This window comes from Callithrix jacchus, chromosome 5, assembly GCF_049354715.1.
Source record: "Callithrix jacchus isolate 240 chromosome 5, calJac240_pri, whole genome shotgun sequence".
NCBI lineage: Eukaryota > Metazoa > Chordata > Mammalia > Primates > Cebidae > Callithrix > Callithrix jacchus.
The window spans coordinates 24,879,561-24,906,923 of NC_133506.1; the positions used below are offsets into that span (position 1 = coordinate 24,879,561).

Below are 27,363 nucleotides of genomic sequence, written 5' to 3' on the forward strand. Positions count from 1 at the left end.
CCTGAGATAGCGACGCTGGAAGCCTGGCAATAAGAAACCGGTGAAATAAACGTACCATCCTACAAGGGAATGCTAGCAACCATTTTTTAAAATGAAGCAGCACTTTACGTGCTGATAAGAAACAATCTTCAAAATATATTAACATATAGATATATGCTCTTGCTTGCATAAAATATCTCTGGGAAATGCACAGGGCACTGGTTGCCTCTGCAGGGGGGAGATGGAGACAGCGATAGAAGCCACTTCTGTTCATGTTTGATTGCATTAACATGCACATGCATTACCTATTTTTAAAATAACATTTTTATAGCTATTATAGTTGGGTAGGTCAGCCATGGCTTCCCTAAGGATGAGATTAGTCCCTCGATTCAGGAGCCAAATGCCAAAGGGACTCCAACAGTGATTCAGGTTTGGAAACAGGGAGCCCCCAGGGGTCTGTGCTGACCCACCGGAGAGCCCAGTGGAACATGGCAGCTCCAAGGCAGAGCCAGCCTGAAATCCTGTGAACATGCTTTAGGCCAACCAGACCTGCAGAGATGGGGTGTGGGTCGGGGGGCACCCTGAACTAAGGAACCAGTGACTTGCAGGAGAAGAGTGAGGAGAAAATTCAAGGCTTTCCTCCTAAAAGGAGGCAGAGCTGGCCAGGCACAGTTGTCTCATGCCTGTAATCCCAGCACTTTGGGAGGCCAAGGTAGGCAGATCACCTAAGGTTTGGAGTTTGAGACCAGCCTGACCAACATGGAGAAACCTGGTCTCTACTAAAAATACAAAATTAGCTGGCCATGGTGGTGTATGCCTGTAATCCCAGGTACTCATGAGGCTGAGGCAGGAGAATCACTTGAACCCAGGAGGCAGGTGAGCCGAGATCGCACCATTGTACTTCATCCTGGGCAACAAGAGTGAAACTCTGTCAGAAAAGAAAAGAAGAAAAAAAAGAAAAGAAGAGGAGGGGAGGAAAGGAGAGGGGAAAGAGAAGAGGCAGAGCCAGGACAACATTCAAGGTGGCCCCGTGGGGGCTGCTGAGGAGGCCTGGCAGAGCCCATTCTCAGACAAAGACCTGGGCCCAGTCCCTGAAACACTGAGGCATCCACCCAGCTGGAAGCAGAGCCCTTCGCATTCCTGCCCCGGCCACATCCACAGTTTGCTGGCATTTGCTGGCCTCCACCTCAGGCCCAACTGAATCAAGGAATTCCAAGGAAGAGCCACCTGTGCCCACTCCCACCAGGCAGACCTTCCATGGCTTCTATGGATGCTTGGTCATGCAGGACTCAGAAACCCGCACTCTGTAAACTCACTGGTTTCTCCCCAACTGGGGTTTCCCTTTGTGTCTAAATATTTCTTCGAGAAATGTTTGACCCTTTTTTGGTCTAGTTAAGAAGAAAGGAATTTTTCCAGAACTCAGTCAAGGATGTTGGCTCAGCTTGCTTGGGAGGGAAGGGTGATTGTAATAAGGCTGGGGGTGGTGGTGGGGACAATGTGTGACCCTCCAGGAAGTGGGACTCCACCTGGCACCAGGGTGGGCAGCTCTGGCTCCTCGTGACCTGGCTGTCCCTCCCCGGAGCCATGAGTTCTGAGCCTCGTTGCCCTGGTGACCCGTTTTCAGTCTTTTTTCACCCCCTCACCATCTCATGCTCTTGGAGCCTCCTTCCATCCCCAGCACAGTCCACACACACGTAAGTGCTCAGAAGTTGGCCTGTAGCACTGAGTTGAGGGGCCGTCAGCCTCCGTGGGCCCTGGTGTCTCATGGCCGTTCCCCACAGCTGTCTCCACCCCTCTTCCAGAAGAGCTATTGAGAAATAGAACTCTTTGACACCACCACAGCTAAAGTTGCTGACAGCAGCTCTGAGGAGTGAATCCCACAGAGCCCTACGCCCCTCTAGATTCCTGGGGCTTCTTGTCTCGTGGGGTCTGCAGAGCCCGTGTCCAGACCCCTCATCCCGGACCCTTCCCAGCAGCAGTCTCCTCCACGTACTCTTCTTGCTCCCACTGCGCGCTGACTTTCTGCCAAACCATTTCCCTCCTGGCTTCAAACTTTTGTCGGGAAAGAGATGAAATCAGCACTTGGAGAGCTGGAAAGGGAAAAACAGCTGCTTTTCACAAAACGGGGGAGGCGGGGAGCAGCACAGCTGGCTCTTGGTGGGAAAGCCAGAGTCTGGTGGGAACGCACAGCTCACAGCAGGAGAGACACAGGCACACACCTAGAGGGGCCGAGCGGCACCAGCTCAGGGGCTTGCTTGCCAATGGCACCTTGTGCCGTGTTCTTCAGACACAGTCACGTTGCATCTCCACATTAACCATCCTAGGGCTGTAGAGATTTTCTCCATTTTAGAGAGGTAGGCACAAAAAAAAATTTCTCTTTCCTCTGAGTTCTCCTATAAGAATAATTACAGTGCACGTGTGTGGGACACAGTAGAGAGCGGTGGGGCTTGTGGCATCAAGGCCACCAGGTGAAATTGCTCAGGTTGGGCGGACTCTGTGGCATCTTGCAACTGCAGCCACGTGGCGATGTGGGGCTCTGATAACAAATAGGATTTTTCAAGAGGAGCCAGGGTCTGGATTTTTGTGTAAAAATTACCTGAGATTTAAACATTGGCAACGAATTCTGAAGCTCTACAGTATTGTGCAGTCAGTGGTGAACTGTGGGCCAAGCAAAACTGTCTGTGGGTAGAGCTGGGCTGGTTTATGGTGAGAACTGACACATGTATCCCAGCCAGGAGCAGGCATTTTCAGCCCTCCACCCATGCCCCAAATCCCTACCTCCCTTTTTTGTGTCCCTGACCCCTCCAGCTCTGAAGTGCTTTCACTTCCTGCAGTGTGCACCTCACTTAGCTCATGGCATAACCTGTTTCTTTTTTCTTTTCTTTTCTTTTCTTTTCTTTTTTTTTTTTTTGAGACAGAGTCTCGCTCTGTCACCCAGGCTGGAGCGCAGTGATACGATCTTGGCTCACTGCAACCTCTGTCTCCCCAGTTCGGCCTCCTGAGTAGCTGGGACTACAGGTGCACACCACCACGCCCAGCTGATTTTTGTAATTTTAGTAGAGATGGGGTTTCACCATATTGGCCAGGCTGGTCTTGAACTCCTGACCTCCTAATCCACTGGCCTCAGCCTCCCAAAGTGCCAGGATTACAGGCGTGAGCCACCATGCCTGGCCATAACCTGTTTCTTACCATTCCACTTTTCACTTGCCTTCCTTAATAACCCTAATATAATCGTTTTTTTTTTTTTTTTTTGAGACAGAGTCTCACTGTCTCCCAGGCTGGAGTGCAGTGGTGTAATCTCAGCTCACTGCAACCTCTGCCTCCCAGATTCAAGTGATTCTCCTGCCTCAGCCTCTTGAGTAGCCCAGACTAAGGTGTCCACCACCACACCTGGCTAATATTTTTTATTTTTAGTAGAGACAGTTTTTTTCCATGTTGGCCAGGCTGGTCTTGAACTCCTGACCTCAAGTGACTCTCCTGCCTTTGCTTCCCACAGTGCTGGGATTACAGGTGTGAGCCACCGTGCCCAGTCTATTTTAAAATATCAGTGGCTTATCAGGCACGATGCTAGGTGCTTGACATAAATATTTGCTTAAAATCAACACATCTAAGGAAGATCGCATTAATGCTGCATTTACTAAATGTCTAATGGTTTTTGAGTTGTAAGTCAAGGTTTCAAAAGCCTGATCAATTTATATATACATAAAATTATCACATCCACATCCTTATGATGCAGGTAATGGGATTATTCACATTTTATGTATAAGGCAAGTGAGGCTCAAAGAGATCTGGTCACAGCTTGTAAGTGGTGTTTCCTGGGGCTCTTCTCCGGAGGGCTCCCCCCACCTTGCTCAGAGGGACAGAGAGCCCAAGATCCCTAGAAATGTGCATTCTCCTCCCACACCTGCAATCCTTGTCCAGTGACTCATGGGCATAAGAGTTTGAAAGCCCAGCTCCCTTACCTTGGGTTAAGATAAGTGAAGTATTGCCTGCACTCAGCGCTCCCCTGCAAGATCGGCTGAAGCCGTCGCCTGTAGGACGTGGCCTGCAATCACCCCTGGCTTGGCTTCCTCTCTACCCCAGCCTACTTCCTTCAGCCCCTTCCCAGTTTTCCCTGGGAGCAATTCCTTAATAAATCACAGGCACACGAGTCCTTGTCCCAGATCTATTCTGGAGGAATCCCCACTTAGACACAGCCAAGTCTAGTGGACAGCTCCTCTCACAGTGGAGAAAGAATCATTCTGAGAGGGGCTGGTACAATTGTTTGAGAGCCTCAGAGGACAGGAAATAAAAGGACGTTGCTTTCTCCGAAAACCAAGTAGGATGCTTGGGCCTCTCCTGCAGGCTCTCTGCTCTCCCGCCCCACCCCTTCCTCCACACATCACCCCTCCACATAGATGTGTGGTTGCTCCCAAGCATCCTTCCACCCCTCCCACTGTGCTGGTAACCATGAAGATGGTGTGTGTCCAACCCTGCCCCAGCCCCAGGGTCCTGACGGAGTAAGTCCTAGCCATCCCTTGCCATAGTGGTTGGTTCAAAACCCAGACTGAAGTCACTTCACATATGAGATTCCCATGGAGCACCATGGGGAGTGGCCCGGAGGCTGGGAACACAGACTCAATCTCAAGGGTGTACAAGCTTGGAACATGGCAAAAGCCAGCAGAAAACAAAGTTAGATCTACAGAAGCGGGCACAAGAGAAGTGACAGGAAAGGACACCAGAGCCCAAACCTGGCTTCTGCTGCTTGCCAGAGAAAGCATTCTGACAATTCTCAGGACTCCCAGAAATCTGTTGTATGTTTTGGAAATTCACAGAGCACCTAAGACCGAGCAGAAATACAAAGGAAGGAGACACTGGCCCAGTGCGGCTGGTAGATGCTGACAGGGGGAAGCACAGGGTCTGCCCGGGGTGCTCTGTGCTCCTGCAGAATGGCCAGCCCTGCCACAAACATGAAAATTCGTTATCTGATCCCTGCATCCTTGGTCAGCTGGTCACTAAATGAAAGTCTTGTGTCTACAGTGCGTAATGGGCTCACCAAGTACATCCAGTACAGTGTGTGAACTCAAGGACCTTGCAATCTAGTTAAGTGGACCACATTGGCTGCACAGGGTGGGGGTAGGGGCATGGTTTTGGGGTCAGATGGACCTGGGTCTGGGTAGCACCAAATCTCTCTGGGCCTCAAGTTCTTTATCTGTAAATTAGAGATAATGCCATTATCTACACCATAAGGATGTGTCGACTTTTTAAAAATATATTTTTATAATTAATCAGGCTTTTGAAACCTTGACTTGCTCAGAATTCAGAATCATTAGACATTTTGTAAATGAAGCATTAATTTGATCTTCCTTGGATGTGCTGACTTTGAAACAAATATTTATGTCAACTACTCAGCATCATGCCTGATGAGCAATTAATATTTTCAAATATTGGCTATTATATTAGAGTTTTCATTACTGAAGGCAGGTGAAAAGTGAAATGGTAAGAAACAGCTTGTGCTATGCCCTAAGTGAGAGACACAGACCAGGGGGAGGTCTTTGCAATTGGTGGTCTAGAAAAACCTAGGAAGAGACAGGCTTGTGTCTGCTTTAAAACAGGGGGCGAGGGGGAACCGATGCTGTTACAAGGGCCCCCACTTCTGATCAGAGAAGTGCTGGGAGTCACATGAGGAAAGAGGGTTTGCATGGGCAGGACTCCATTACCAAGAGGAGCTTCAATTCCAACATGGCTTTCATTCTGAGGTCTTTATTCAGAAGTCTGATTTGAGAGATAAGAATCAGGGGAATGTCTTGGCTCCCATGTTAGTGTATATGATGGAAAGAGACAGGAACTGGCATTTACTGGACCTCTACAATGTACCAGGCCCTGTGCTAGGTGTTTTTATAAATAGTGTATCTGTCAGCTATTCCCACAATAAAGCTGTGTAACAAAATTCGCAGCATACAACATCTGCAGATTACATGGAATTTGACTGACCTAAGCAGGGCTCAGCTGGGGCTGACATCAGGCCATCTTAGTATGCTTCTTATACTTCTAGAACCAGCAGCTACCTAAAAAATAATTTTCTGCAATGACGGCAAAAACGTGCAGGAGCCAGCTTAACAGCACAAGCCCACTCCAGCCTTCACTTACATCATGTCTGTCCACATCCTATTGGCCATAGCAAGTCAGTAGCTAAGGCCAAAGCTAAGGGGCATTAAGTATACCCTGCCACCTGAAGCCATAGCAAGGGGGTAGACATCTAATATTAATGCTACTACAGGGAAGTGAACATAGGGAAATTATTATTCTATCTTCTATAGAAGCTGTTTTATTATATCCTCTTCAACAACCCCAACAGGCAGCCATTATTAACCCCAACGTAGAGATTTTAAAAACCCAGGCTTGGAAAATGCTGCAGGAATTTAGAATGTCTAAGCCACCAAACTAAGATGTGTGCCTTGTCTGCCTGGCTCCGAAAACTGGGGTCTTCTGCCATTCTGTGCAGCCTGTCAAATTTAAAAATTTGCATTTTAAATCCTCCGTCTGTGGGCAACAGTGACCTATCAGAAACCATCATCTCCCCAAAGCAAGAGAAGGATTGAGTACAAGTAGGTGATTTGGGAGGTGATCTCAGAAAGCACCATGGAGAAACGTGGAAGAGAAACAAGGGAGAGAAGCCAAGAAAGGGGCCTTTCTGGAGCCAGTTACTGCTGTGGGAAGCTGGGCACCGAGGATGGGGTGACCAAAAGAAGAGGGACACACACTTCAGAGTTGACAGCTGGGGTCCTTGTGCATCAACTCCCAGCAGCCATTGGGAAGCACCACCCTGGTTCACTGGGTCTCCATCTAAAATCACCTGGGAGTTTGTCATTTTTGAGACAGAGTCTCACTCTGTCGCCCAGGCTGGAGTGCAGTGGTGTGATCTCAGCTTACTGCAACCTACCTCCGCCTCCCAGGTTCAAGCGATTCTCCTGCTTCTGCCTCCAGAGTAGCTGGGATTACAGGCGTGTGCCACCACGCTCGGCTAAAGTTTGTATTTTGAGTAGAGATGGAGTTTCATCATGTTGGTCAGGCTGATCTCAAACTCCTGACCTCAAGTGATCCACCCACCTCGGCCTCCCAAAGTTCTAGGATTACAGGTGTGAGCCACTACACACAGCCGAGTTGTTTTGTTGTTGTTGTTTGTTTTGTTTTGTTGTGATACCTGGGTCTCACCTCCAGTGATGCTGAGCTGATGAGGCTGTGCCAGCCTGAGCATGGGACTGGTGAAAGCTCCCCCAGTGATCTGATGGACATGGTAGTTTGGAAGCCCTGGTCTAGCTGGTACCTCAGATCCCTCTGAGCCTACAAGTTTGGGGCCTCTTCGAACAAGTTCAGCTGAAGATGGAAACCCTGAGAAAGTGGCCTGTGCAGCTGGAGATAAATCATACATTGGCTGGGGCTGCAGCTGGCGGCGGCTTGAGAAATGAGCTTTTTGGCCTTAACTCCACTGTTCGTGCTCCCGTAACCAAAAGGGAACTCGACGCACAGACTTTCTTTTTAGAAAGAAAAGGAAAAAAAAGTCAAGCATATTTTCCAAGGTTTAATTTCCCTCCAATGTCCTGAAGAAACCTTTGGAAAAGCTTAGACTGCCTCAACCCCAGTCTCTAGCACTAACATCAAAGACTTTGAAAAGGAGACCCAGTGTGACTTTGCTTAAGTGAATAAAACCCAGGGGAGGAGGGAAATTTAAAAAGAGCATGAGTTTAAGAGGAGCCAAATTTCCGCCAAAAAAGGTGGAAGAGGGAAGCTGATTGGTGGGGTAGAATGGGAGGCGGGTGCCGAATTCCAAGAGTTTAAAATTCAGGAAAAGAAGAGAAATGCACCGTCTTTGCCAGATTTAGCAAATAAAAATATGGGATGCCTAGTTCAATTTGAATTTCAGATAAACAATAAATTTTTTTAGCGTGTGTCCTTTACAATATTTGGTACATACTTATACTATACTAAAAATATTATTCATTGCCATCTGAAATTCAAATTGAACTGGGCATCCTGGATTTTATCCGGCAACCCTAAAACATACAAACATTGGTCTGAACTCGTCAGAACACCCTTAACCAGGTGTCTCTAAGTTACATTGGGTGCCTCTGTGCTAAATGAGGTGTCTCTGGTCTTCACTGGGCGTCCCTGGCCTTCTCCCATTTGTAACTGCAGTGGAAATACCCATAAAGGAAGACGAGGAAATAGATGGATGGAAAGGGGAGGAGACAGAGAGAAAAAGCGGTCTTCATGGGAGGGGCAGGCGCACCGGCAGCACTCTGCCTGCTTTTTCCTGCCCAGAGCTCTCAGCACAGCAGGGGGACCTGAGTTCAGAGCCCCAGTCCCGAGTGAGAATTTGCCTTTCCCTCTGTGAGCCGAGGATTTGGAGGAGGGTCTGCAGAAATTGGGAGAGCTGTTCACCCCAACCCTGGAGAAATGAGATGGGGCACTGGAGAAATGAGATGGGAGGTTTAACCCCCATGCACATACTCGAGGTCACCCCTTCCCCATCTCCTGCCCTCCTTTGCCCCAGCCTTTCCTCCCTGTGCTGCCTCCATCCACCCTCCCCTCTTTTCCTCCCTCCTCATCTCTTATCCCTCCAAATAAGGAAGCCAGAGGCAGTAGCGTGGTCAGGGATGATGCCTGCAGGTCTGGTCCCCGCCCCTAGGCAGAATCCAGTTGCCAATGAGGCAGTCCGAAAGGGTTTGGAGGAGGGGTTGCGGGTGCTGGGTGGTGCTGAGTGGTGCTGGGGATCCTGGCTCTCCCGCATGTGGCCGCATCACTGGCTCCAGAGGACTCAGTGCAGCTGTCCCGGGCGCCTGCATTGGAGCCACGTCAAGGTGAGAAGAGGGCCTGGCCTGCAAGGCAGCAAAGAACAGCTTCACTTCCTCACTGCCAGCGGCTCTGGGAGTTGGAAGATGACGTGGCCCAGTCATTCCACCCTGAGGAAGTGACCCAAAGAAAATAATCCAGCCCAAGAAAGAGAGCTGTGCTCAGAAATATTCACAGCAGCTTAAAGGAAATGGTTTCACAAACCTTGGTATGTCAGCACCGTGGAATGTTCCTTTATTTCACCCGACATTTAAGTGAGCACTTGGTGACAGGCATCCTGCCAGCTACTGGGTACACAAAGGAGACTATAAGCTGATCCCTTTCCTCTGGGCTTCACAAGCAAAATGAGGGAGGTTGAGAACGCAGCCTCCAAAGCCAGGTAGCGATTGGTCTGCACACCTGTCTGACCCCTTATCTGTAAAGTGGTGACACCCCATAGAAAGTAGTGAGGGCGCATGGGATGACACGCATCATGCACTCAGCATAGTGCCTGACACACGGTGACAGCGCTCAGCAGTCACCAGCTACCCTCATGGCTCCTGCTGCTCCTGTGGGGATGTGACAGGCACGGTGATGGGAGGATGTGTGAGCTGTTAGAAGAAAATGTGTAGGTGCCACCACTGAAGCATGTGCAAGCACTGAAAGCACAGGGAATGAAGGGTTTAATTCTACTGGAGATGTCACCAAAGGTCACCATAGCCTTAACTCAGTTGGGTCTTGAAGGGTGTATAGAAGTTTGCCGGATGAACAAGAAAGGAAAAGGGATGCCAGGTAGAAGAAGCCAAACTGTGGGCCCAGTGTGGGCAAATTCCACTCCATCAGCTCTCCATCATGGTCTCCAGCCTTTTAGTGATGATCTCAATCTCCTCAAGATGTTTTCAGGCTAACATTGAAAGGGAAGGTTCTGGGTCTCCACCCTTTTCTTCCCATGATTCTTAGCCCCATGCAAATTTTCCCACCTTTCCCAGCAGTCTTTGCCCTCTTCATGGCAAGAGATACTGGAAAGACCAGGAGGGAGCCATTTCTATGTCCACTCGCCCGCATCCAAGCGAAAACATCCCACGATCTTGAAAGAAGGGCCTGTGGTGATAACATTGATCACAACAATCAACAAACATGACACCTTACATTTTTTCTTTCCCTTTTTTTCTTTTTTGCGAACAGGGTCTCACTCTCTTGCCCAGGTTGGAGTGCAATTGTGCAGTCACAGCTCACGGCAGCCTCCAACTCCTGGGCTACAGTCATCTTCCCACCTCAGCCTCCAAAGTAGCTGGGATTACTGAGCTCTGGAGCAGGGCAGCCCTCGAGCAGATCAGGCACACACCACCGCACCTAGCTAACGTTTCCTTTTCTTTCTTTTTTTTCGTGATGGGATCTTGTTTTCTTGCCCAGGCTGGTCTCTAATTCCTGGTCTCAGCCATCTCTGCCTCAGTCTCCCAAAGTGTTAGGCTTACAGGTGTGAGCCCTCACACCTGACAGTTTACTCTGTATCCAGAACTTTGCAAACACCATCTCTGTGAATTAGCTCTTCTTATCCCCTGAGCTTAGCTAATGCAGCTGAGTTGACATGACCTGCTGAAGGTCACCCAGCTAGTGATAGTGAATCTAGGTTCAAACCCAGGGCTTCCCTTTTCCAGAGCCTATTCCCTTACACTGGGCCATGTAAGGGAATAGGCTTAAATGCCAAAAATTGCTGAGTCAGTACTGAGAGAGAGAGAGAGAGAAGGCAGGGCTGAGCTGAGCTCTTCACTTGCAGGGAAGGGGTTAGCCGGCGATGTTGTCATAAGCCCATGAGGGGCGACAGCTCTAGACCCAAGTGCTGCACACCGACCCTCCTCTGGGCACCAGACACTGCCCTGGTTTGTCATTTCTGTATGGGTCAGGGTCCCAGCACAAAACCAAAACCATGCCAGACCTTCCAGGAGTTGAACAGAGAGAGCTTGCTCTGCAGCTTTGTGCTAATGAAGAGCCATATGAGGATGTTGACGTCACCCAGAGTTTAGTAACAACAGGAAGCCACTGCTACCATCACTAGGGCTGAGACAGGAAGGAACAAAGGGACAAGCTGGGGTCATCAGAGCTGATGGTTCTGGGGTCTCTGGCAGGAGCTGGAGCCACAGCAGAGAGGCGGCCACTGCCTGACACACCCCTGAAGCACAGCGGGGAGAGACAGCCTGACCTCTCCCCGCCTCTGCCCTCCAGGCTTCTACTCATTTAGCCAAACCTATCTGAAGCCAGAGGGCAGAGGCCCTGGCAATGACACCCTCCTCAGTGTAGAGCAGAAAGCAAAAGGGAGAGAAAACAGAGGTAGGTCAGGTACAGTGTCTACCCCCAACAACTGCCCCTCAAGGTCATTGATTTACCCCATTGTAGAGATGAGGAAACTGGGGCTTAGAAAGGTTAAGTGACTGAGCCAACCAAGATGAGGCAACTTTTAGGTTGGTGGAGACCTAAGTGAAACCCAGGTCACTGTATCGGTTCTCAGGCCAAGCTGGTCACCTCCGGGACTTGTGAATCATGAAGAATCCAACAAATCAACAACAACTTCATGAGGACGTAGGGGCCTTGAGGTTCCCAAGGCTTAGCCCACATGGGGCCAGGGGCCCTCGGATGACATTGGTGCTCATGTTTCCCTCTCCTCCTTAGCTCCTTAAGTCCCGGCTGCAGAAGAATATTCTATGAACCCACAGCCAGCACTCTGGGTTTGGGGACTAAGGGCAATTTTCATTTCCTTCTTTGTGCGCTTCTCTATTTTCCAGAGGGTTTTGTTGTTGTTTTCTGGTTTGCTTGTTTTGAGACAGGGTCTGGCTTTGTCGCCCAGGCTGGAGTGCAGTGATGTCATCTTGGCTCACCGTAACCTCCGCTTCCTGGGCTCACACCATCCTCCCACTTCAGCCTCCCGAGTAGCTGGGACTATAGGTGCATGCCACCACACTGACTAATTTTCTATTTTTGGTTTGGCCACATTGCCCTGGCTAGTCTTGAACTCCTGGGGTCAAGCGATCCTCCTGCCTTGGCCTCCCAAAGTGCTGGGATTACAGGTGTGAACCACTGCACCTGGCCTATTTCCCAGTTATTTACAAGGAGCATACACTGCTTTGATACTGGGAAGGGCAGACCATCTTTAGACAGTATTACACGGTAGCAGGCTCCAGATGAAGGCTTAGCAGAAAAAAAGTTGGGGCAAAAGAATGGTGTCAGGAATGAGGACTGGCCAATACAGATGGCTGTTCTCTCCTTCCCTGGAGGGGACAAAACCAGGCACCATTCACATGCCACAGTCTAGGCTATTCTTACCAAACACACACTTACATATATGCTCACAAACCTCATGTGCACAAATAGACACATACACTTACACATATGACACACATAAATATACATACACAAACACACCCTCCCAAGCACACCTGCCTATGAGGCACGTGCATACATACACACACATAATTGCTGACACATGCACACACCTCTCATGTGCATACACATACATATCCACACATGCACCTGCACATGTACCCATCACATACACACACGTGCACACAACCATTATGCACATGATACACACAGGCTCACTGCTTCACTTTGAAAATGGGATTTGGCAAACCTTCCTGGCACAATCATCTCACAATGGTGTCTCTGGCCTCCTCCTCTGAGTAGCTCCCAGTGATGCCTTCCAGGAGCAGGGGTACCTTTGTCTGAGTCCCAGAACACACACTGCAGGTGTCACCTCAGGGGTGAGCTCCACAGAGCACTTCCCTCTGTAACCACAGGCTGGGAGGCCCAGCCCGTCCCCTTGAGCACTGAGCAGCCTGTCCGTGCCCAGGAGCTCAGCACTTAGGAAGGCTTCTAGAAGCTCCCTCCAAAACCTCGGGAGCAGCTCTGTACCCTACGAGAGGCTGCGGTTTGCAGAGTTCACACTTCCCCTGAGGAAGTCTATGAACCAGACCCACTTGGGCCCCCAGAAAAGCCCTTAGAGTCAGAATGCTTGGGTCCATCCAGTCCCTGCTCCTCTCTGAGCCTTGGTTTTCTTAGCAGCAAGGAAACAGACCTTTCAGCACTCATCAAGGGCTTGTAGCTAAAGCTATAGACTGAGCTTTCCAACCTTCAAGGCAGCTGGAGAGGTGTTTAACTCAGAAGATAACATGCACCCAAAGTCCTCAGCCATCAGTATTTGTTGCTGGGGGTTCCACAGTCCCTGCTGGTATAAATATATATGTAACTTGTTCCCCCAGAGAGCCCAGCTGGCTGGGAGGAGGAGGGGAACCCCACACACCTGCGCAGCCACCCCCACCACTCCCACAGGTTAGCCACAGCCCAGTGGTTTGCCAAAAACATAGGCCCCATGCTTCCTGGATAACATACTGAGCAGAAGAGGCCCAGGATGGGAGGGGACAGCTGGGAGCTGAGGGCCTCCAGGATGGTCTCGAACAGGAAGGGATGACAGGCACTGGTGCAGGGACAGGGTCGCATGAATCAGGCAGGCAAGTCATGGGTCTGTGATTTTTGAGCACTGAGGAGGGGGACAGGCTCAGATGGGCTGAAATTTCCCTCTGTCACCTTCCACAGAGGATGCTTAGCAGAGACCCAACGTAGGGTTTTTGCTTCTTTAAAGAAAGACCTTGTCAGCTACATCACAGAGTGGGTGGGAATAGGAAGTTAACTTGGAAAGACGTGACTTGTCTTTCCTTGAAAAAGGGGAATGAGCTTCCAATGGTCCAAGGAATGTGGAATAAGTCCACTGGGAAGCAGGGTAACTCTAGCGTCCCCAGAGAGCCAGGTCTGCAATGATGCCAGGAAGCCTGCAATCATGCTAGGCTTTGACCCGCTGAGAGAGGCCCCTGCCTGGGCTTCAGGCCCTACCAAGCTCCATGCTGGCTCTTCTGGGCCATGGTCCTCCCCACAGAGTAAGAAGTTGGTGAGGCCAAGGGGACATGCCCAGCCAGATGATCACACATACCCCCTTCTAGAAGGTACCTCTTGACCTGAGGGTGGCCAAGGGGCCACTGATGGCAAGAGAATGATAGAGTGTGGTTGCCAGACGTGTGTGCTCATGGCGCCTCAGTATGAGGGAACTGGGAGGTGGGAAGGGAAGGAGAGGGAAGAGGGAGGCCTCCTACCTGGGCCAAGATCCCCACCCAGTGATTTCTGCTTAGACTGGCCACTCTTGTCATAAGGTAGGCCAGGAAAGGTGACTGTGCTATGCCTAATAATAGAGGCTCTGTAACTGGTAAGATCAGAAAAAGACAATCGAGGGTAGACAGCTGGCAGCCTTTCTGTGCTTCACTTTTCTACTAAATGCAGCAGAGGGGAGAGGGCAGCCCCACCCCGGAGAGTTCCTACCCCTGAGCTGATCCCGTGGCACCCAGATCACTCCAGGAGCTGAGGACTGTGTCCAGCACCCACACCTTAAACTTGACCAGATGTAATTACTCAACCATCTACTCACATTTTCCTCAGCTGACAACTGAGGTCAGAGCCAGCTAGACCAGACTTCCTGCTGCTGCCCTGGCAATCCCTGTTGCCACTGGGGACTCCTGGACACAGAACGTGTTATGAGACAGAAGCAAATGTGGAATTCTCTACTTTCTGCCATCACCCGCACGTGGGGCATATCCGCTACTGCTGTATAATAAACCTTCTCAAAATGTAGTGGTTAAAGATAACAATGGTTTACTTTTACTCACAAGTCTGTGGATGGTCTGAATGGTTCTTTGGATCTGGGTTGGGCTCAGGTGGCCTCAACTGGGCCTCGCCTCTGCATCTGGAGCAAGCTGCCAGCTCAGCTGGGCACTAGCTGGTCCCGATGGTCTCAGCAGGAATGGCTCCTTCTGCTTTACATTCTCACCTCCTCCGGGAGACTGGCCCAGGCATGTTCAGAGCACAGGCTGGGCAGATTTCCAAGGGAGCAATGGAAGTGTGCTGAGCCTCTTGAGGCCTGGGCTGGATTGCACCACATTCTATTGGCCAAGTCGCAAGACCAGCGTGGATTCAAGGGGTGGAGAAATAGACTCCATCTGTTGACGGGAGGAGCCACAAAGGCTCGTTGTGAAGAGGTATGATAGGGGAGGAAATAACTATGGCTGTTTTTGCTTACAAACGGTCCACTACAGAAGTGTGGCCACTTGCCCTCCAACACAGAGTCAGCCTGCAAGTTGCCCTGGAAAAATTCCTATGAAAATTCTTTTGCAAAGTTATGGCCATGTGGAGGTTACGTGGTGAGAACATTCAGATATACGTAGATGTCTGACCCTGGGAGCTGCCGCAGTCAGGGTGCCCCTGGAAAAGAAAGCCCCAACCAAGTAGTTCAATAGCGAATTCACACTAAAAACTGCAGCTGACCTTTGAACAATGAGGAGGTTAGGGACATCAACTCCTGGCACAGTTGAAAATCCACATATAACTTTTGACTCCCCAGGAAGTTTACCAATAGCCTACTGTTGACTGGAAGCCTTGCTGATAACGTAAACAGGTGATTAATGCGTATTTTGTACATTGTAAATATTAATACTGTATTCTTACAATATAGTGAGCTAGAAAAAAAATGTTACTAAGAAAATCATATGAAGGAGAAAATAAATTTATTACTCCGTAAGTGGGAGTGGATCATCCTAAAGGTCTTCATCCTGGTTGTCTCCATGCTGAGTGGGCTGAGGAGGAAGAGGAAGGGGAGGGTTGGTCCAGCTGTCTCTGGGTGGCAGAGGCAGAAGAGGAGGAGAAGCGGGAGGGGCTGGTGGGAGAGGCAGGCACACTTGGTGTGATTTTATGGAAATACATCATCATTTCTATCTGACTCTTTTCCTTTCTCATTTCTCTGAAAACGTTTCCGTACAGTATCAATCCTTCTTCCGCCACTGGCTTTAGTTTCAGTGCCCAAACCATAGAAGGGTGCGTGTCAGAAACAGTCTTTTGTGCTTTTGAGATGGAGTCCTGCTCTGTCGCCCAGGCTAGCACGAAGTGATTCGATCTCAGCTCACTGCAACCTCCACCTCCCAGGTTCAAGGAATTCTCCTGCCTCAGTCTCCCAAGTAGACTACTGGCACACGTCACCACGCCCAGCTAATTTTTGTATTATTAGCAGAGATGGGGTTTCACCATATTGATCAGGCTGGTTTCGAACTCCTAACCTCAGGTAATCCACCTGCCTCAGCCTCCCGAAGCGCCGGGATTACAGGCATGAGTCCCTGTGCCCAGTCAACAGTCTTAACTCATTGGAACCCTCTGCCAGATTGCCTAATGTCCATTTGTTTTCTCACACTGTGTCTTCTATGTTTTCTTCTTTTTTTTCCTAAGCTAGTTAAATTTAGCAGTGGGGGCTTGTATACCAACTTCGGTGACACTAATGTTAATAAGTTCTGATGCTCCACTACCATGTCTTCTTTCTCATTGTCTGCCTCTGATTCAGAAGCATTTATCTCCATCAAGTTGTCTTCTGTTAATTTCACTCATGTGATGTCTGTTAGCTCTTGAATTGCTCCAAAATCCGTCTCTTGAAACCCTTCACACCCCCACCTTTTTATCATAGTCACAATCTCTTTTCTTGATTCATAAATCCTGCAAAGTCGTGCACATCTAGACACGGTTTTCTCCAGCAGGAATTTAATGATAGGGGCTTGATGGTTTTCACAGCTTTTTCTAAAATGACAACGGCATCTTCAGTGGTGTAATTCTACCAGACTTTCATTATATTTTCTCTGCTGGGGTTCTGTCTCACGGCACTGACAATCCCTTCCGTAGAATACTGTGTATATTGAACCTTAAAGGTCCTGATGACTCTGATCTAGAGGCTGAATTGAAGACATTATATTTAGGGAAAAGAGACCACTTTGACACCTTCAGTGTGGAACTCATGGGGTCCTGGGTGGCGAGGGGCATTGTCCACGGTCAAGAGAACTTTAAAAGGCAGTCCCTACTTCACAAGGTACTTACTGACTTCAGGAACAAAGCATTGAAGGAAACAACACAGAAAAAGAGTTCTCCTTATACAGCCCTTCTTGTGCAACCAAAAGACGGGCAACTGCTGTTTACCCTTTCTCTTCAAGGACCGGAGTTCAGCAGCTTAATACATAAGGGCAGTCCTAATCATAAACCTGACTGCATTTGCACAAAGTAGTAGAGTTAGCCCATCCCTTCCTGCCTGAAATCCCAGGGCTCACTTCTCTTCCTTACTAATAGATGTTCTTTGCCCGTTTTTTCCAGAATACGGTACCTTCATCTGCATTTAAAAAACTGTTCAGGTAGACATCCTTTCTCCTCAGTGATTTTCATGATCATTTCTTAATGGCATTTGGGAACTCATCTGCTGCCTCTTGATCCACGGGAGCTGCTTCTCCTGTTATCTTGACATTGTTTTAAGCTAAACCTCTTTCCAAAATTATCAAACCATCCTTTGCTATCATTAAATGCCCCAGCTTTAGATCCTCCGACAGCCTTTTGCTTTAAGTTGTCCTAAAATGACTTCGCTTTTTTGTGAATCCTATTAAAGTCTACAGGTATGGCTTTCTTATAGCAATCCTGCACCCACATAAAAGCTGCATTTCCAATATGAAAGCAATTTTGCAAAAAAGTGCAAAGTTTCCGTGCCTGCCGGCAGCAAGGCTTCACAAATTTCCTTCTGTTTTTTGCAATGGTTCTTACGCTGGTTCATTTGTCTTTGAAATAGCAGACAACCTCAGCTGCAGACCCCAATCTACGGTCAACATCCAGCAATTCAACTTTCTTGTAATGTCATGAAAGAGAGAGAACCTCCAGCATCACTAGTGGCACTTCATATGGGCCCATGATGCTACTCAGGGTTTATGGTATTGCATTGAACACAAAGAAAAATACACAAGAACCAGGAGAGATAACTTTTCACTGCAATATGTAGTTTATCAATAGAGACGAACTGCTCTATTCGTCTGCTGATGTGATGATCAGCATCATATGGTGTTTAAGTGGATGTCTGCAGCCGGAGCTTGCCACAATAGCAACAAGAGGCAGCTATGAACCTATCGCAGTAGTGCCGTAGTTATTTAATACTGTATCCTTCCATTCATTTCCATTTCTCTTGACTGAAAGGCACCATGTGCAGTCTGTGTTCGTATGTTAAAGTTTTGATTAACTTTAACTTTTTAGAATATACTTGTGTATATTTTGTGGTAGTAAATGATAAAATAGACTCTTATCTGCATATATTTTATGTATTCATGACACACCTAACGTTTTTCTGGATTTTCTTGATATTTCTAGACCATGCTTCAACGCTTTTTCAAATTGTCACAAATCTCAAAAAAAAGGTTTATTGAAAAAAATCCATATAAAAGTGAGCCTGTGCAGTACAAACCCACGTTGTTCAAGGGTCACCTGTAGTTGCAAAGGTGATGGAAATGTTGAAAACCTAGACAGGGGAGGGTACAGCAACCCAGAAAGCAGAAACTGCAAGAAACTGCTACTGTCCCAGGGCTGGAGGGACAAAGGAAGAGAGGGTGTTATCAGGAACTGAAGTTCCTAGAGGAGACTTGGCCATTGCTGGAGGCATCACCTGAAGCAGAAAGGGCTAGAGAATTATCCCCTTCTCTCTTCCTACCAAGCTCAGTCTCCTGCCAGTGCCTCCAGTTGACCGAACTTACCAGAAAGCCAGGGTGCAGGGGAGCCTGGGAAATGCAGTCCACAGAGGTCTGGGCCCAGCAACACAGCACAGCAGGGAAGGGTGAGGGATGGATCTGAGGACAAGCAGGAAAGTGACAGGCCCCATGGCCTGAGCTGTTTCATGGGGATGAGAAGGGCCCTGTGCCTATGTGAAGGCAGGAGATTGCCTCCACTGACAGCTTTGCATCTTTTCTGATCCCTACAGCAATGGAGAGGATGAAGGGCAAGGGAGAAGGCTTTGTCACCCAGCTCCCAACAGAAGAGGACTGTGGGAGAATGACCTTAGATGGGGAGATGATCTGTGGCCTGGGAAACCAGGATGGCCGAGTTCTTGAGTGGCCCTGCCAGCCAGAGCTGGGGATCGATCCCCGCATTAGCAGGTGCAAACGTTCAGCACTGTGGGGAAGTCACTATAGCAGCTGCCGTAGGTGAAGCATCCACTGGCCCAGGCACTGGCTCCATGCTTTAGGTGGATTATTTCATGTAATCCTTTTAATAATCCTTTGAGATATTAACCAAGGGTGTTCCATAAAACCTAGTAATAATTATTAGAGCAAAAAAAAAAAAAAGTGCTCCAGGTGTCCACATACGACTGAACAAAAAGTCCTGAAACCGAACAATGAGAACATCCCAGGAGGTCTGAGCCTGCGCGGCTGCTGGAGGCCAGATCAGACCTTCCGGTCAATGCGACTTCCTGTAAGTGAATAGGAAAAAGTAAGCTCCTGTGTAAGTTCTATGTATTAAATCGTTCAGTATCATTATATATGTTTTTATTCAATATTTCTTGCAATTCAGCATCCTAAAAGTTTCACATGACATGACATTTTCAAGGAAGAAATGGAAGATCAGGCTGGATGTGGTGGCTTATGCTTGTAATCCAAGCACTTTGGGAGGCCAAGGGAAGAGGATCTCTTGAGCCCAGGAGTTCAAGACCAGTCTGGGCAACATGGGGAAACCCCATTTCTACAAATAATTTGAAAAATTACCCAAATATGGTGGTGCATACCTGTAATCCCAGCTACTCTGGAGGCTGAGGTGGGAGAGTCACTTGAGCCTGGGAAGTAGAGTATGCAATGAGCTGAGATCATGCCACTGCACTCCAGCCTGGCTAGACCGTTTCAAAAAGGAAAGAAAGACAGACCCTGGAAATGAAAGAAAGAAAGAAAGAAGAAAGAAGGAAAGAAAGGAAGAAAGAAAGAGAGAGAGACAGAGAAAAGAAAGAAAGAAAGAAAAGGAAAGGAAAGGAAAGGAAAAGAAAAGAAAAGAAAAAGAAATAAAGAAATGGAAAATCAGAGAGGTGGAGTAACCGGCCTAGGATCACACAGCTTGTCAGTAAGAGACACTGAGTTGCTCAGTGATGAAGTGTATAATGTTGTGTGTGTGTGTTCTGACCATGGTCCAAGGCCAAATATAACCTGGGGAAGGCACAACACTACTTCCCTGTCATCACAATGGGTACATTGTATGCCAATGGCATGTGGTCATACATACCTCCAAGGATAAACAGTCAAACGCCAGGAGCCTCTCCAGCTCTCTGACATCAAAATACTGTATACTGAAGAGAGTGGGGCTCTGCAGTCCAGCCCCATGTGATACGCAGTCCCAGTAGGGGCGGGAGACTGGCCCAAGGTCACACAGCTGGGTAGAGGTGAACCACACACCACCATCCCGCACAGTTGCAAATCAGTTTCAAGGCCCACTTCCTCTCTCCTTTCCTAGAATGCCTTGTTACCACAGAGTTTCTACAGTTCAGACCTGGAGGGCAGGTTGGTTTCATTTGGTTTATCACACACTCCTTCACAGATTACAGGCCAGATTTTACCCTTGAACTGAAAGTAGAAATTTATTGTTTGCTTTAAGACATGGCTCTTTCTCTCTGGCCTCCCCCCAAAAACATTAGGATCCTCTTGTCCTATCAAAAACAAAACAAAACAAAAAAAAAACAGTAACAATAATAATTCTATGGGGCAGAAAAAGGAAGAATTTGTGAGTTTCCCATTTCTGTGGGAAATTTGTCTGTCTTATTCTGTGGGAAATGTGTGTGTGGACATTTCCCACAAAAGGCAGTTAGGCCTTCATTAACAGGAAAAGAGCAGCTCCAGCTGCATGTCTTCATGGCACAGGCAAAGTCAAAAGCGAGGAGAGCTCACCTGAACTCCAGTATGTAGACAGATGCCATGCCTCCTGTCCAACTCTTACATCAGATAGCCAGAGCGTCCACATTTTCCGGGTTCCTGTAGGCTGTGTTTAGGGGAACATGTAAGACTCTACTGGAACTTATGCACTGGGAGGGTCAAGTGCTGACACTTGGTCTTCTTGCTCTTGGTTGATGGATAGTGGGGAACAGGAGGCTATCTCTCTATCTCACTCAGGTAGAGATGGACATTCCAATCAAAAGCTAAGCTACTTCTGAATGCAAAGACGGTGCATCAGCTTTTGCTGCATAATAAACTACTCCAAAATTTAGGGGTTAAAACAACTATTATTTTTTTAGCTCATGAGTCCTCATGGTAGCCATTTGGGTTGTATGCAGCTGGGCTCATTTGCATGTCTTTGGCCAGCTGCTGGGTTTGCTGGGGCTGTCTGATCTGGGTTGGCTCAGCTGAGACCCTACGACTCTGCTCCACATGGTCTCTCATCCTCAGAGGCATAGCCTAATTTTTAGGCACAGTAGTAGCCTGGGCTTTATCCGTGGTAACCAACGGGCTTCTAAGACAACAGCAGCAGTACTCAGGGCCTCTTGAGGCCCAGGCTTAAACTATCATAAAGTTACTCCCAACATATTCCAATGGCTAAGTTAAGTCAAAAGGCTGTCCCTGATTCAAGGACTGGAAGCTGCAAAGTCACATTGCAAAGGGCAATAGATCTCGGGAGGGAGCAAGATTATCACCGTGTTGCAAATGATCTTCCCCTATATCCACGAAAGTCTTCTAGGAACAAAGTAAGGGTTTCAGTTAAAAAAAAGAGTTGAATCAAATAGTCCATCCAATTAAGAGTTTGTGGCACCAGCCTGTTGTATACCTACTAAGTGCAAGCCTTAAGCCTCAGCAGTGGGCAGACCCTAAGCAGTAGCAAGTTGGAGCCTGCTAGCACGGGCTCATGAGAAACAACTGTTAAATGCTCAGGAATTTTGTGAGCCAGTTGTTAAACCATCATAGCTTGAAACTAACCACGGTGGGAGCATTTACACCATGGGAATTGGCTAGCACTGTAAATCAGGGCGCTTTCTCCCCCAGAGAGCTGCTTTACTCACACACCACTGCCATTAAGCAGAAGAAAATACTGTCTCTTCTATCCCGAAGAGTATGACAGATACACAATGAGCGATTATCACATCCCAATCAGGCCTGATGATTTCAATACAAGAAATAAAATGAGACTGGGGGCAGCAGGAAAAGGAACTCATCATTTTTGGCACTCAGAAATGACATAAGGCATCATGGAGGAGGCAGTCTTTTCAGCTGGGCCTTGAAGGAAGTACAGAGATAGCCACAGCCAGAGGGAAGCCTGGAGCTTGCAGGAAGAGCCAGGCACAGGCAGAGGAGCCTGCAGGAACAGCCAGGCACAGGCAGAGGAGCCTGCAGGAACAGCCAGGCACAGGCAGAGGAGCCTGCAGGAACAGCCAGGCACAGGCAGAGGAGCCTGCAGGAACAGCCAGGCACAGGCAGAGGAGCCTGCAGGAACAGCCAGGCACAGGCAGTGGAGCCTTCAGAGAGCAGGCAGGCACAGGCAGAGGAGCCTGCAGGAACAGCCAGGCACAGGCAGAGGAGCCTGCAGGAAGAGCCAGGCACAGGCAGCGGAGCCTGCAGAAACAGCCAGGCACAGGCAGAGGAGCCTGCAGGAACAGCCAGGCACAGGCAGAGGAGCCTGCAGGAACAGCCAGGCACAGGCAGAGGAGCCTGCAGGAACAGCCAGGCACAGGCAGAGGAGCCTGCAGGAACAGCCAGGCACAGGCAGAGGAGCCTGCAGGAACAGCCAGGCACAGGCAGAGGAGCCTGCAGGAACAGCCAGGCACAGGCAGAGGAGCCTGCAGGAACAGCCAGGCACAGGCAGAGGAGCCTGCAGGAAGAGCCAGGCACAGGCAGAGGAGCCTGCAGGAAGAGCCAGGCACAGGCAGAGGAGCCTGCAGGAAGAGCCAGGCACAGGCAGAGGAGCCTGCAGGAACAGCCAGGCACAGGCAGAGGAGCCTGCAGGAACAGCCAGGCACAGGCAGAGGAGCCTGCAGGAACAGCCAGGCACAGGCAGAGGAGCCTGCAGGAACAGCCAGGCACAGGCAGTGGAGCCTTCAGAGAGCAGGCAGCCAGCCTGGTGGGAGGAGCTCACACTGCAGGTGTTTTATTTAGTACCACTTTGGCTTCAAGTGACAGAAAGTCCCAAACAACCATGACTTAAGCAAGTTGGTTTTATTCTCTTCCTATAAGCTATCTCGGGAAATGATTGTGAATGGTCGGTGCTCTGCAGGCACAGAGGCTCTGCCCCTGATCAGCCCCTCACATCTCCTCTTGTCCCAGAATCTTCTTGTCCTGCCCTCCCTTCTTGGGTGCAACAGGCCATCCGGCAGCCCCGGATCTGACACCCAGCAGCTCCCCAAGTCTCAGCTGTGTGAGCTCGGACAGGTTGCCCAACCTTTCTGAATCCTGGTTTCCAACTCAGTAAAATGGAGCAAAGTAACCCACAGAGTCACAATGATGCAGGGGATACCGTCTGTGCAGAACTTAGCATGGTGGACAGCCCAGGGCGGGCACTCAGAGAAAGTGGGGTGTGTGTGTATGTGTATATGTGTGTGTGATTAAACAGAGAGAGCATCTCCGGGCCAGAGACCTCTTGGCCTCCTCCTGCTTTCTGGGAGAAGCAGGGCCTCTCTTTTTCCCAGGCTTGGGTGGTGGAACAGCTGTTGGGGAGGGAGCCCTGGCAGCCTGGCCCTTGTGGAGTTTGGTTCTACGTGGGCAGCTGTGTGAACCTTGACCACTTCCGACCAGCTTCACTGAGGTGGCCACTTCAAACAAAGGGCCCGTGAGGATGCCCGTCCCAGCCCCCAGCCCATCCACCCTCACCCACAGCCCACGCCACATGACAGGGGACTGTGCCTGGAAGGGGCCTCTTTGGGAAATGATGTCCACCCCTCCAGGATCAAGGGGTAGGGCAGCTGGGTTGCAGCTGGGGAGGAGGTGAGGGCAGGAAGTATGCTAGGTCAGGGACCCAAGCAAATATTTGGCAGATCAATGCTCAAGGCTGACCTGGAGTGTTTACCACTGGGTCGTCAGGAAGTGGCTTCTTGCCACTCTCAACCCTGCCTCCCCTCACAGCAGCCTTCAGGGATGGGGCTTTTCTGGCATGGTCAGGGGCTCACCCATCCGCCTAGCCCCCTGGCCTAGCACGCCCTGCCTTGCCCACCTAACTGCAGGTGGTCCTGGGACACATCATTTTTCCTCAGGGTGAGCAGCTGGAGAGCTCCCTCCAGGGGAGCCTGCTGCCCTGTGCTGGGTCCTCTGCTAGGGAAAGGCTAGCCCACTCGCTCTCCCCCAAACAACCAGGGGCTCACATTCCTGGCCCCTGTCCAACAGATGACTACGTCCCTCTCCCAGGACCCTGCGGGAGGCCTGGGAGGGAGGTGGGAGCCGGACCCACATTCCCTCTGTGGCTGGAGGGGTCCTTGCGCCGCCTAGTCTCGGAAAGGTGCCAAGCGTTGCCTACAGCTGAGAGGGAAACAGTGCCTCTCCGAGCACTTTATCCATTTGCTGGAGGGCTAAAAATACACTGGCACTGCCAAAGGCAGTCCTTGAGAGCCCAGGGGAGCTGACAGTGGGGAATAGCTATCCTAGCACCTGGCACTATTAAAGGACATTGGCAGGATTAGCCAGCCCCCTGCGCCCTGCCTGTGCCCGTCGACCCAACTCTGCACTGGGTTCACTCTTCCAGCAGCAGCCTCTGACCGAGCTTCCCTGCACCCCGGCCCCGCCCCTGCCTACTCTTTCCCCAGGCTGGACCATCTGCATCCCCAGTTGGAGCCTGAGGCTGCCTACGTGACTGCGCTGTTGCAGATGTCAAAACAGCAGCTCTCCTGCAAAACACCGAGAATGCTTCCAATTCCTCCAGCGAAGCTACAATTCGCCATAAAGCTGAAAATGAAAATCCTTTTAGTGGGCCACAACGCAGTGGCTTCAATTCAAGAAATGTGAGTTGACACCCTGCTTGTATAGGCGTTAATCTTTCCAGGACCTCAAGCCTCTTTGAGAGTCTGAAGAAAGACATAGACTCAGAGAAAAATACCCTGCTAAGCAGCAAGCAATTTTAGGGAACGGAATTTTAGGGAAATGATACCGTGAACCCCATCCACACAGGCACACACTCTGATTAGAAACGCTCGCTTTGCTGGCGGCCAGACTGGAACCCATACAGCCTGTGGCAGACGGCATTTTCTAAGAACAGCCACCACAGTATCTCCCATCCCACTTTCTCTTATACAAGTGACACTGGCATGCCTCTATCGAGGGGTCAAGTCAGTGTCCCTTCATCTGGAACCTGGGCAGGCCTCTATGACCTTCTTGGCTGATGGAGTCCACCATAAACCATGTCAGGTAATCTCATCCTCATGGTTGGACAAGGCCATGCAGCTTCTGGATGTTTCTCTCTCTTGGCACATGTGCCTTTGAAGCCCTGAGCCACATTATTTGGGTAATAAATTATCCCAAAGCTACCCCACAGAGAGGCCCATGTGAAGAGAAACTGAGGCTGCCAGCCCCAGCTGAGCTCCTAGCAAACCATATCCAGACCACAGCACTCATCATGGCCACAATGCCTTGCTCTCTAGGGCTCCCCAAGGCCCTGCTCCCTACCCCTGCTGTGCACTCCCTGGGAAGGCTGGCTTCACCCCTCCATGCACCTGCCTGGGCCCAGCTGGGATCAGCAAGCAGGCCCTGGGTACTGTGCCTCCGAGCAGTGCTTAGCAGGTCTGCATAGGTCATCTGCCCAGCTCCCAGCTCCCAGCTCCCAGCTCCCAGCTCCCAGCCTCCAGCTCCCAGCTTCCAACTCCCAGCTCCCAACCTCCAGCTCCCAGCTCCCAGCCTCCAGCTCCCAGCTCCCAGCTCCCAGCCTCCATCTCCCAGCTCCCAACTCCCAGCTCCCAGCTTCCAGCTCCCAGCCTCCAGCTCCCAGCTGCCAGCTCCCAGCCTCCAGCTCCCAGCTCCCAGCCTCCAGCTCCCAGCTCCCAGCTCCCAGCCTCCAGCTCCCAGCTCCCAGCCTCCAGCTCCCAGCCTCCAGCTCCCAGCTCCCAGCTCCCAGCCTCCAGCTCCCCAACCACCCTACTCCAGAAACATGGAAAATCCAGGGACCATCCCAGACCCATCTGCACTCCAGGAAGAAACCGGGCATGCTGCCCAGAATTACACAAAATGGACTTTGGGCCAATTGCCCAAGCTGGACTAATGCCCCCACCTTCTTAGAAAGGGCACTCTTTCTGGAACCAAGGCCATAGCCTGGAACAAAACCCAGATGTCGGTTGAGCAGGACATGCCAGGTGGGAGGGGCTATGGGGGGTGGGAGGTGCATACCTGATGCCTCTCGCATTCTATCAGCCCAGCAGGGTAGGGGGCGGGAAGGAGACCCCATGTGTAAGGACTATCATCAGGCAGCCAGCTCCTTCTGAAGGTGGACCTCCGAGGCCCCTGGGATTCAGCCCCCTCATCCCTGCCTTCAGTAATGGACATAAATCTAGGTTAGGGGTTAGGGGGCACAACAAGCTGTGCTCCCCGAAAGCAAAACAGATAAGTACAAATCAGGAAAGAATTGTTGTTTCCTATTCTGTATTTGTGTTAGGATACACATAACCTGTACCTCTGGAGCATTTAAAACAAGACCTGCTTTATTGTCGTATTCTTAAGTTCTCTTAATAAATATTTCTTGAGTACCTACGATGTGCCAAGCACCATGGATATATTTTCATAAATACATACATGTATGAATATTCAAAGGATATCTCTAGAATAGTGGTTCTGAACCAGGGCTGCCAGGGAACGTTTGTCGATGTCTAGAGGCGTTTTTAGCTGTCGCAACTAGAAAGGTGCTACAAAAATCAAGTGGGGCGAGACCAGAGATGCTTCAAAACATCCTGCAGCACACAGGACAGCCCCGCAATACAGCAAAAGTCTAACCCAAAGTGTCATTCGTACCGAGATTGACCTCTAGAAGGATACACAAGGGACGGGTCCACCGTGAACACCCCTGTTGCAGGGACTGGGGGACCACTGTGCTTGGGTATGCAAAATCATTCATTTTCCTTGTGTGCCATTGTGAGGAAGGGCATTTTGCAGGGCTTCTTATGAAGCGCATGGATTACTGATTTTTAGAAAAGAGTAACTGTGACTTGACTGAGCCGTGATTATTTATCGGTCTTCTCTTGATTGCTGGGGCGAAGGAATTTAAAGAGGAGGAAAAGCAAGGGCCTACCACAGTGCATGGGACCCACAGTCCTCAATCTACCTAGTCTTCCTCTAGACCAGAGTGTCCCCACCTGGCACCAGCACATGGTGGCCCGGTCTGTTCTTTCCTGCAGGGACTGTCCTATGCAGGATGATCAGCAGCATCCTGGCCTCTCCCTCCCCAGATGCCAATGGCACTCTCTTCCCTGTTTTGACACCCCAGAATGTCTCCAGACATTTCAAATGTCCAATGGGGGAAGAAAAACATGGCTAGTTTGGAGCCACTGTGCTAGATCTACTCTGTGAACATCTCAACACAAAGAAGTCCCCATCCACTAACCTCAGGAACCTACAACCCAGCTGGGTCCTCAGGGAGACCCGGACCCATGCCCAGGGCCAAAGGACTAAAGACACGGAGACAGCAGACACTGCATGGCACCAGGGGTAGGGGAAGAATGCCTCCTGGAGGAAGGGTTGCTCACAGATTCCTGAACGTAGAGATGGGCTT

General features: G+C 49.9%; 1 long non-coding RNA gene across 2 annotated transcripts in view; it reads right to left on the bottom strand.

The window, feature by feature from the left end:
- The window catches only part of LOC118153577 (uncharacterized), a 52,967-nt gene that overhangs the window by 21,190 nt on the left and 4,414 nt on the right, over nt 1–27,363 (bottom strand). The window contains exons 2-4 of one of the 2 annotated variants that reach the window (XR_008481239.2): nt 20,589–20,679; nt 14,496–19,132; nt 9,021–9,891 (exon numbers count right to left, since the gene is read on the bottom strand). This is a non-coding gene — a long non-coding RNA (uncharacterized LOC118153577). Of the gene's footprint in view, nt 1–9,020; nt 9,892–14,495; nt 19,133–20,588; nt 20,680–27,363 lie in introns of those variants that run through there. The other variant, XR_008481240.2, reaches the window with a different exon arrangement.